The 12,733-nt window shown below is 36.7% G+C and overlaps 1 protein-coding gene across 2 annotated transcripts in view; it reads left to right on the forward strand.

The window, feature by feature from the left end:
- The window catches only part of LOC117105239 (GAS2-like protein 2), a 30,543-nt gene that overhangs the window by 3,831 nt on the left and 13,979 nt on the right, over positions 1-12,733 (forward strand). The window lies entirely within an intron of this gene.

A 12,733-nucleotide genomic window follows, 5' to 3' on the forward strand; every position in this document is an offset into this window, starting at 1 on the left:
TAATTACGTATTAACGTTTTGCCATACAGTATTATGCACTTTTCGTCCCGGAATTTGTAATTACTTGTTCTGTGGTGTAGGAAATACGCACGAACTGATGCTCACACCCATTTCATTTCAATGGAATGAGTTGGCAAGATATCTAGTAAATTACGACAGTAGTCTGAGTCTGTTCCAAAAAATTACAGAGGTTTTACGAAATTTCCTAGTAGTGCGCCCCAAAATCTGCGATATTTACCGGTATTTTTTAATCGTCTGCAATGCTTACAGCACAGGCCATGATCACAGACGATAATTCACGAATTGAGTGAATACCACAGAATGGCAGACATTACCGTACATTAAAAGTGTCATTAATAATAATTCTTGAACGTTTAAGTTCAAGTCCTGTGCCGTTTTTCGATTCTGTCACATCAGTATCCATTATATTGTTAATAGGCCTACTGTGTAAACCGTCGAGGGTAGTCCTACTCTATGACCCACTCTGTTCTTATCAGGGGGTGACTCATGTAAACCTACATCTTTGCGATGCTTGAACCCCTATTGGACCACACGGTATGTCCTCGCCGTGTCGACGCCAGTGGAAAGGAGGTTTTTCATCCCTCATGGCATTAAACAAGACAAGCTCACCCCACCATAGGTCCCTCCCCTCTGACCATGGTCTGTCTCTTATACACATCTAGACCCCGATTGCCACTCACGCCCTTCATAAAAAACTATTGGATGCGCCACTGAAAATGCTTAGGGGCCTATATAATAATCAACGTTCGAGTGCATCGTACTTTACAAAATGACGTGCAATCTAAAATTTAATGAACATAATATTTGTTATTTTAGACACTAGCGTATTAATTCCCTAATAGTAATTCTCTATCCACGAAATTTCAGTCCTGTTTGCCGCAATATGAAACACCTTTCTTGCTACCTGTCGCATTCCTGTCACGTTGTCGTAAGCTTATCACGCACACCGTTAGGCCATCTTTTACGGAAATGACGATGATCATGTCTGCGAACGCTAGATTTTCATGAATCAATGCCATGGATGTGTATTCATAATTATTGCATCGTGTGTATATATATTCAGATATATTATACAACATTGCATGACATGATCGATCGTCAGGTGGGAAGCCAATGATTCACAATATACTCAAGCGCGCAGTATCTATTATTATCATAATGAACCTGATCTGATAGTCTGCGTGCTCATCTTTACCTTGTGACGGGCAGAATAATTAATAGCACTGATTGATCCAATTGTCGAATACCGCCATAATGATAGCTATAAACGGTAGGGGAAAGTCCAATATATCGGAACTGATGAATATCAATATGGAATTTGCAAGTTCCAATTTATACAAGTATGAATTATGCAACGTGTATTAGGCCTGCAAAAATACTGGCATATTATTATTATTATTATTATTATTATTATTATGTAATTGTATATAGAATCTAAAAATATAGTCGTAGGTCTGACTCGCTTGTCTGATAGGCCTAAATCCGACAAGGGCGATAAATCGTACTGTGGCGTTTAACTTATACACCATACTGTTATCAGTATGTATGATCATAAATGTCTTTTGTTCAATTAAACACACCTTGAAATTATGAATAATATTCGTGATATATAGTTGAATTACAGCAAATTTGCCTCTAATAATACATGATTCTCATACACACTGTATTTGAATATGAAATGAAGGGAGCGGTTGTTGCGGTGAAGAATATAATCTCTCAGTCTTAATGAACGAATTGACACATAAGTAATGGAACATTCCCATAACCCCTGCCCTATGATGCTTGCTTTCTAGATGTTGACACGGCTACGACCTCTTCACGTTAATTCACTACCGGTGTATTATTACTATACAATATAAGACTTGCATATAACTTAATATTTCTAGAAATGTTCAACTCTATGTGATAGATAGATGATCCACGTAATAATGCCATACAGTAACGGTAGGCCTTTATTATAATATTATAACTATAACCGTGTATACAGTAGTTATAATATTATAATAGGCCTGCCGCTATAATATTATAACTTTACTGTAGCGTAGTTACCGGTATAATAATTAGAACTGTAGGCCTATTATAATGATATAACTAGGAATGTCTTGCAATTGTAGGCCTATGGAAATTTATAATCCAATTCGGCTTTGTGTAAACGAAAAATACTCTATAACTAATATACATGCTTTCCTTTGCGCAGTATCCTTTCTATTTAGTTAATTTACTACCGGTTTATGCATACGCCTATTAGTATTAATGAACTTAATTGTAGGCTTAATTGTTTTTCCCGTCTCTTACTTTGGAATACAATTGTCCATAATTTTATGTAAAGCACGTCTCCGATAGCAGTCAATTTGTCCTTGAGTGTAACGAATATTAAACGTACTGACCGTTACGATCTTCCGTGACAAATAAAAATTATCATATCAGACCGTGTCATATCCCGTTTTCTCCATATTTTACCACTTACCAAGATCACTCTGTGTAATTTCTCAAACTCACTGGTAAACGGTTCTTTATTGCACTTCTATTGTATCCGGATCAAAATCTTGTTTGGCTTTAAATGTAGCACGCCAGTCTTAGTACGAAAACAATTATGAAATATGAATTATGCCGATGCATCAAATACGGGCATCACAACGTCGACAGATCGTTGAAGTTACAATGAAAAATTATACTTTACATACATCACTTGAAAATTTAACACAAATTATAAAATACACGAACATTATTTAAAACAAAGAAGCAAAAAAAAAAAAAGAAAAGAAAAAAAAAAATTATTTATGCAATGGAAAACTAATTCACCCAGATCCTTGGTAACCATTAAAACTATCATTGGCCTCCTAAGTCCAGACACATCTATCCGAAGCCGGGAAACACAAAACAAGAAATCTATAATTGTGATAATACTGTATTACTGTAGATGCACTGTAGATATTTCACAAGATGTATTGTTGTTTATTGGTAGGCCTATACATGTATTTATTAGTTCGCTTGTAGAGAGAATTACTGTATGGGTTTCCTTGCTTCTCGTCTTTCGTGATATTGAGTATGGAAATATTTTTAACTTTCAACAAAGCATTGAATTGCTTTAGTTATTAGCATTTTCTGTCTTCCTTGAGCTGTTCAAAAGATGATATTTAGTATTGTAACTCGGTGAATTGACTTGCTGTTTTTCCTCGATTGGACTCTTCAAGCCGCCACGCGATCAATTAATGAAACTATTAGATTTCTTCCTGCCAGACCGTAAATATCTTCATTTTTTCTTACTGTACGTGAATAAAACGTTTTATCTTCATTCTGTGATCCATCTTTGTCATTTCCTTCGAGCCTTTTACTCTGGGAAAGTTCACTCGTCGTGCACACGCACTTTATTATGAGGCGCCAAGTGTAAATTTATTATTTAACACAATTATTAATTATATATAAATAATTGTGTTAAATAATACATTTGCACTTGGCGCCTCATACTTTATTATGTCTTCGGCTTGCTTCATTATTTGTAGGCCCAATATGTACTTTAAAAATATTATTATTATTATTATTATTATTATTATTATTATTATTATTATTATTATTATTATTATTATTATTTAGCTTCGAAATATTACGTTAGTCATATACTTAATCGGTATACCCGGAATTTGAATTCAGATAATAACACTTAACAGTGCACAGGCCCGTATCCAGGGGGCGGGGGGGGGGTTATGGTTCGGGAGAACCCCCCTTTTCTAGCAAACCCCCCTCTTTTTTGTATAAGTTTTGTTTTTGTATTGATGTCTTAAATTGATTAATATAAAATGACAGTTAGCGCTGTCAAAGGTAAAGTAATACTTTTGATGTAGCTCCCTTGAAATGATGTATAATGACATTATGAATGGTCCCAACAGGAAATGATATTCATAAGAAAAAAAAACTAAGTGGAAATTATTATGTTAAGTGATAATAGATTCAATTAGGTGAAATATCAGGCCCATGGGGGATTTTTATGGTTCGGGAGAACCCCTTTTTTTAGCAAAGCCCCCTCTTTTCTGGCGAAAACCCCTTCAAATTTCCCAAACAAGTCCTCCAACCCAACTAATACATTGCAGACCCACCCAGACTCAGATATTTTCAAACATATATGCTTTAATTGAATTATTTAGATCCAAAAAAATCTTCTGGTTTTAGGGGTTTTGCCGACCCTTCATGGCTTTCGACCGTGGACCTTACGCCCAGAAACCCCCCCCCCCCTGGAAGAACCTGGCTACGGGCCTGGTGCATAATAATTTGAATAATAGGCCTATCTACATGTATTAGCATTTCCTCATTAGCGGTGGCGCTGTAGCTGTAAAGAACCTTCGACATTTTGGTCCCTCGCACGACTAATAAACGTAAGTCTTCTTTTTTGCCATAGCGAAACCGTCCATGGAGCCATAACCAAACTTAACTTATTAACGAGAAGGAACATGACATTGTGACAATGTTGATCATATGAATTTTTAGGTCTGTCGGTAATTGCTTGTGTACCAAGAATGACACAAATAAAAGTGAAACATCGTTGAATTAAATTAATGATGCCTGATTCTGTAAATGATATCGTATCATCTGATAAAATAACTTTGGCAATAATAAATACGTCTCTCTGATATAGACAATATCATCAGTGATGATTATTAATGCAGCATAGTCAATGATAATTATGATTATCTATACTGATAATAGTGCATTCGTGATAACGATATTCTGTGTCAATAAGTAATCGTTCATGATTACTAAAATAGTATCATTTATATTTGTATTGCCTCATTATATATTGTACTGACCGTCTAGACCTTCGTCTCCAGCCACGTTAATCGATAGAATTTAATTCGACTGTTCGAGCGGTCTAATGGCATTGGTCATATCACAGTTCATATTCGTATATACTTTCTGAAGTCATATTAAATGAATACCTGCAATGACGGACACAGCTGTGGCTAGTGTTGCTGTAATTAGAAATAATACGTTAGCCCACCTTCTTGCTGTAATTGCGAATGCTAATAGTTACAGTATGGTATCACATTATCCGTGATTAGAGCATGGAGGTAGGCTCAGAATTTACGATGATTTAAAGTGGAGTCCCACTAAGGAGGAATGAATGAGATTCCTCCATCCCACATTATTACGTCGCTTGTGAACCCGTATCAATCCGTTGAAATATAAACATCATGGAGTATCCATCTACTATCGTATTATAGCGCGCGTGTATAGAGTCACTCCTAACTATACGTGCACTCCATCATTGTAGATCTGTGCAATAATAAACGTGATCAGTATGCTAAGAAGTATTGTCCTCAATCGGATTTCTAAACCAAGATTTTGCGATTACTGTTCGGTGCTCTGGCTCAGTTGGTAGAGTATCCGAGCGGTATTCGAAAGGGCTTGAGTCATCTTTTATTAATGTTAGATGTATTATTTTTCAATTGTTGTAGGACTATTTGTGCATCAGTGGTCAAGTTTATTCAAATAAAAGCTTACTCCCCTAGCAAGCTTCCGAAAGTAACCAGTGTGGAGTTTATTTGTATACTCGCAATGAAAACGAAAGTCGCGGTCATGGTGAAACTGGCCTAGTTGTTATGATAAATTAATTATCGACGATAAAATGCAATTCCACTATCACATTTCAATGTGACGATAGTGCATTTTGCGTATGCACATCTAATGGTTTAGATTTAAATGTCAGGAATATGAAATTTTCATTTATATTATTGATTGTCTTGAGGAAAGATTAATTTAGGCTTCTTTAATTTAATACCAAACGGTTATTTTCACTCTTCGCTTTCCAAGTTCCATTAAGCCCTGCATTTGAATATTGTTGCTAAAAAACGACAGCCAAAGCGTACGTAAACTTCTGTGTTTGTGGGACATGCGCGTATTCTTTATCCAATGCTTTCTGATTGGTCAGTTGTTAAGTTTAATCGTCACGATGGATGGTATTACGTAGTACAGTATTGATGAATGTTTTTATTCATTCGGCACCGTACATTATAGGTAGTCTTTTATACGAAAATTCATTTGATGCAGTAATCTCATTAAATAATCAGATAATGTACATCGTTTGCCGAGATCTTTTTACGTGACGGCAAACTCGTGAGACTTAACATGATTGATAGATGCACCTGAAATCAAATACATAGATAATCGTTATCCTCCGATCTTAGTTTGTTTTCAACACTCTGATTTATCGCTTCCATATTCGTTTAAATAATTCGGTCGGTTGTTGAAAAAACAAAATATGAAATCTAAGTTTCGTTGGTCTTTTTCTGTTGCGGGGACCGCTCTCTGCTAGCACGCTGTTAGACGTGATGTTTCCAGCATCTACCGACAATACCTGCGGGGAGAGAGGCTGTGCCTAATTTGTTGGCCAGGCGATACAGCATGATTTTGCTGTGTAACTTTGATAATGAAACGTTAAAGATTATTTTTCGTGGTGTCACTGGATACGATTGACGTATCTGCTGAGTGTTTTCATTGATGTGTGCATTCATTGACGTCAAATTAATCGTTAGTCATAGTCGCATCATTTTTCAAATCCCAACGTATCTAAGAACATGATTTTGCAGTCCCGATCTTCGTTTCCTAACCCCCTCGCGTGTCCCTTCATCTTCCGTATGTCTTCAAATAGGCTGCGGGTCACGCATCTCCCATACTTCTATGGAATACGGTAATTCCCTGTAAATATATCGGTTCTGTAGCCCTTCAATCACCCTGTTACTAAACAGTGTCTTGGTTTATTCCTTACCCTCACATAAGAACAGTCTGTACATCCTGGGGCGGATTCAGAGATGTCCAAAAAGGAGGGGGAGCGAAAGCTGGGCCGAAAGTGGGACCGATCGAGATAATACTACCCTAGGGTCTGGGGCATGCCCCCGCGAAATTTTTGTGTTCTAGACGCTCGAAAATAACCTCTGAGGCGCTTTGGGCGATCATTTTGTTCTTTTTCTTTCTTTCGTTCCCCCCCCACCTTTTTACCTTCTAAAAAGTAAGGGGGAGGCCGGGCCCCCTAAATCCGCCCTGACATCCCTCCGTATCTCCAGTAACATGTGCTGTAGTCCCATAGCCACCCCTTCACCTTCGTATCTAATACCGTACCGTACCGTCCCTACCTGTACTTTTGTAGCATGCACATGCCCAGTTATCTCCACGAACAGTTGTTGCTCGTTTTTGTGAAGGGGATTTTTTTTGTCAGGTGACAGCTTCAAACTCTAATGAATAACAACTTGTTGTGATCACGTGACTGAGTTTGTTTCGTCTGTGCCAGTTTAGTTTCACTGGGGAGATAGGCTCCCTGATTTCACCGAATGGCCTGGAATAGAATTTTCCTCTCGATGAACATTATCTTAACGACACCCATTTCCTCTATTCATAAACATTGCTATCGACAGTGGTGCAATGTTTGGTAACATTTCGGGACAGTTAATTAAGCCACCAAGCCACCTTGATTGATCTTATTTAATAATGAATCCAAAGTAGACATTATTCTTGTCTTTCGACAACATTACGGCTTCAATATAGTGTAATTATACTTCAGTTTCTGTGCTGAAACGTACGTTTCAGGCACGACCGGATATTGGAAAGTAAATTTTGTTATTATTGAGAATATCAATGACGATGACGATGCTGCTAGTGATGACGATGATGATCGTGATTGATACAATCATGCTTGACGTTGATTACAAAGTATGTCAGGTATATCGATGGTCATGTGACGGTGGTGGCGATCATGCTATCGATGATGACGACAATGACGTTGGCGATGATTATAACGATTATAACGAATGTGATTATGACGATAAAATCTATGATCATGATTTATAATGATGACGACGATTACGATTGTGATAGCGAAGAATGTGGGACAGTGGTATTTTTGTAAAAGGATTGTCACGTGGCCAGGTATGATGATTATGATGACGATGAAGATTGTCGATAACGATGACGAGGATAATTATAAATGATGATGATGATGATGATGATGATGATGATGAAAGGAGTATTTGGGTGTGAATCACATCAAAGATAGCCCACTAAGTCTGAAGGCTTGTTTCCAGTGGGGTCCTTCTGGTGGTGAATAGGGCAGTACACCGGGAGACAGCCCCCCCCCCCCACCTACTCTTTTCCGAAGAGTATGCGTTCTTTAACGTGCACATGCTCCCCTACGCTTTTTCGAAGAGCGTAGGCTATGCGTTCTTTAACGTGCACATGGGCCCAACGGCTTAAACGTCTCATCCGAAAAACGGTGCGCTATCGTAGGCCCTAACTTGTATTTCAGTCCTGCAGCTGAAACAAGGAGAGCAGCGATGGGAATTAAATCAGGGACCTAAAGATCTTCACGGTTCAGCGCACACACAGTGGCTACCACCAGTTTAGCCGACTAAGCTAAGCTGCTCTCTCAAATGATGATGATGATGATGACGTTGATTACGATGATGATGAGATGAGATGATGATGGAGCGTACGAGGGGATGAGTGTGATGCCGATGATAAAGTAAAATATTATGGGAGATGAAGAAACATGACGATGTGTACAACCACGAGAACTTTAATTGTATGTCATATCTTTAAACGCCCCAAAGTACTTTTAATGATAATGGTGAATCTTCGTAAATTTGGCAAACCAAGTAATGCTATCTTTCCAAAATACCTTCAGTTTCAGGTTATCCACTTATAAATCATTGAATTCAAGTGCTAATTGCCCGGTTTCTGCAACCAAATACTATCTCGCGTAAGTTCTCCTTTAATATTCAGAACATTAATACGAAATAGGACGTAAACGAGACTCTACTACAGCATGCTAATTCCCCCGACAGTTCACCGGTTATCTTGGTGGAAGATTTATTATGGCCTCACCTAGCCTAGGTTTTCGTCTGGGACTGGAAAGTTCGTTCAGTTTTACCGCCATATTGTCTAATATCGAGTCGTGAACTGTTTCCTCATTTGTTCTTTAAATATATTTATATCTGTGTAATGATATGCAGTGTGCCTTCTTATACATGTTCTTAATAATGGTATCATTATTCTCGAGCTTCACGATACAACACCTAGGCCTAGATAAAATTGTTATTTATCGACGCAGCTGTTGTCTATATTATACAAACACTCTTTGTAGTGGAAGTTTTAAATCTCCTTTCGAATGTTTGTGAACACACGAGTTGCTCGGTGCCTTGGCTGTAAATCAAAATGTCAGAGTACTTGGTTCAAGTTCAAGAATATTGCATAATACTGTACTTCGGTAAATGGAACAATAAAACTAAAAGACATGCAAATTAGGCTTAGTTATGCTTTGCGGTAATATAAATTATGGGTCTATTAAATTAAAGAGTTAAGGGTTTAAGGCTGCACAGGCCTACCCTTTGAATAGATAATGATATAATGATGATGAAGACGATGACGTAGCGTAAACATTATAAATAAATTCGTTTAAAGATGTGCCGGGCGGAGCCCATGATTCATCCGTTCAACAGATTTCTACTGGTAGGCCTACTGCCGTGTATTCAGCTAAAATTGTTTACAATTCTTAAAATTTATTGAGTCATTTTCTTGCTTATTTTTTCAATTATGAATTAAAGCAATAAAATATTTTCTTTGCCATTTATACTGTAACGTATAATATGATGCCGTTACTATTCCCGTGATTAAACAGACTAGTCTCACGCCTCTTGTTGTCATCACTGTCCTTTTCATACTATAGTATAAAATGATAAGGAGGCCTATAGGCCTAGTTGTATTTGTACACTATAGGCTTTTATTTTTGTATATTACAAAATATTTATAACCCCTTCTTATGTCGCAGTAGACCTACTGCGCGTGATTGTAAATTGTACACCATACTTACCCCTATGGATTGTTTGTCTATTATAATCATTCATTTTAACAAGTATTAGGCCTATATCTTTGATATATATTTATATCCATTATGCTATACCATATGGTATGTCGATTAATGGTACGGTAATTTTTCAAGACCATATCATTATTCAACGAAGTTGTGAGCACGCCTGTTCTTTTTTTATTTTAATCGTCGATTACACCTCCAGATATTATATGATGATAGTATACAGCAATATGAGGTCACTGACTGATCTACTCGAGGTCATATTTATCCGAGACAGAAATTTTAAATGGTTACAATGACCCCTACCTAACCCTGAGAACAAAGTGATGAAGAATTAACACTTTGATATTCGTCTTTGTTTTGTTTTTTGGTGTTTTTTGTTGTTGAATAGTTTAATATTTTAATTAATTATGAAAGGTTTCGTGTTAATCAGAACCATACAGTATTAATTGCCAACGCATTTTTTACGCATAAAAAGTTTTTAATGTGATTAATGTTAATACTCACTGAACTATGAAATGATGCATTGTCGGACAATAATAATGTATTTTTCTTAAAATCATCTGGTATAGTAATATGACTTTTACAAACCAAGAAATTCTCTGATCTGACTAACATGCAGTTTCGATGTTTATTACAGAATGTTTGTTTTGCTTACAATAACCATGGAGGTATTTTATACCTCCATGCAATAACTAACAACTACTGTATCATTTTATGTGTTTGAAACAAAGTATATTTTTTCCAAATTAACTCGAATTCGTGTATTTTAATAATATAAGTGGATTGCGCCCTCACTAATTATTCATTAACGAATATATTATTATTTTAAGGCATGCTCTGTTACCTTTATCATCACATATCAATTCAATTAAAGTAGGGTCATTATTAATTGTAATTATTATGTAAAATGTTAGTATTAATAGACTACTATATAATTATGTTATGCGTCTAGGACTAGGTTGATTGTGTATATATATATATTATATATATATTCTATTTTTTCCGTGTCTTATAGGCCTATTGTTGAAATATTGACTTATTTTTCTTTTAAATTATATGCGTATGCTGTCAAATTATATCGGTAACGGTGAAAAAGTGAAGGCTTGAATTTGGTTTTCGTGTTTCGATGGACGTTGTTTCTGTTCAGTTACAGTAAATCTTGATTTCAGTGACTCTCCTCTCCTTTGGGTGTACTCGGTAAAAAATGGAATTACTCGCTGCTCATTTGCATACCGGTATAAGCTGTCCGTTGTGGATTATGATTTTCTGTTATTTTAATTTCCTGTCGATATGGTTTATTGAAATGTGTTGTGAATGTTCTTCTGCTGAGCGTCATTGCTCCTTCGGGCAACATATTCTTCACACAGAAAGTGTTTACCATATGTACATTTTCACAGATTTTAAATTAATGTTGATGCACCTCGGCTGCTGCGTTCGTTTCCTTTCCAAAAATGCACCAACATGCCTCCCCCACTCACCCCAATAGGCCTATTGTGAATTATATGATGGTGCATCGTGTCATAAATAAAGAATGCAGTTGAAATACAAATAATTATAACGAAAGTCAAATGCACTTTAACATGCGTATTGCAAATTTGAAATGTCACGAATCCTCGGCTGCCTACTTTACCAGTAGATAACTCTTAACAGCGGAAACAGCCCTATAAAAGGAACAAAACCATGTTTGTTTTGTGGTGTAATTTTCTCTTCTGCCCTATAAAACGATTTTGTACCGGAATGCTAGTCAATGTTTATATATACTTGAAGCTTATTTGTGACACTAAAGATGTTTGTATCACCCTTGTAGAGAGTATGGGAGGAGGTCTATCTCACATTTTTTAGTGGATGTATAAATACTGCATATAGATAGGTCGACAACCTGTTACACTATCTTCATAACTACGTTACGTGTTATATCCTTTGTTTAATTGAGCTTCCAAGAGCATATTATTAATATCATTTGGCCTAATTACTAAGCCTACACTGCCCATTCAATTATATCCTTCGGAAAATAGTTGAAGGTTGCACAGGAGAAAGTAAAAGAAACACTCTGAAAGAGTTACTCTCATTGACACAAATGTCACCCTTATAAGTTATCACTAGTTTATCATACTTCACTAAATCAGGGGCAACTGTTGATTTTAGTCTGTTCTAGTTTTATGAAACATTAGCAGAACCTGAACAAAAGAATCAACATTGAACCTGTCGCTTAAGGTGAAGAGTCAGTTATGAAGGTTAGTGTGAACACAAAGGTCGGATATGTTTCATCTGACGATTTCTTACTATGGAACGCCAAAAGGGCAACTTTTAAACACAGTTGATTTTCAAGCACAGCCGATTTTCGAGCACACTCACTCAAACAGTTGATTTTCGTGCACATTCGATTTTTTGAGAAAAAAAACCCCCAAAAAACGAGTTTACGATGACCCTCAGCATTTAATGAATATATATGCATTACCACAATACAGGCCCTATAAAGCAACTGCATCACCGTCCGTCAATGTCCACAACAAACGACTTAAAAAATGGAAGAACATGAAAAGTGACTACAGAAACGGCCGCATCATCATCAACAACCAGCAACAGCAAACACACCGACAACAACAACAACAACAACAACAACAACAATAAAGACAGCAGTATCAACAACGATAATTACAAAAAATACAACAGCTAGCTAGGCTTCCTGTTCAGTACCAGCACTTTATTTGATTATCGTCATAGAACGCTTTGAAAATTAGGCTATCTCGTTTGTTTTCTGTGCTTTGATCAGCTCAGAGAGGTCCAGCGACCATTTTGGCTATATGAGCGTTCTGATTTCTACCACTGCGTTGATTTTAGGGCTAGAGACGAAGC

Source organism: Anneissia japonica, unplaced genomic scaffold, assembly GCF_011630105.1.
Source record: "Anneissia japonica isolate Jap-2015-1 unplaced genomic scaffold, ASM1163010v1 scaffold287726_len2788222_cov184, whole genome shotgun sequence".
In the NCBI taxonomy this organism is placed as follows: Eukaryota; Metazoa; Echinodermata; class Crinoidea; order Comatulida; family Comatulidae; genus Anneissia; species Anneissia japonica.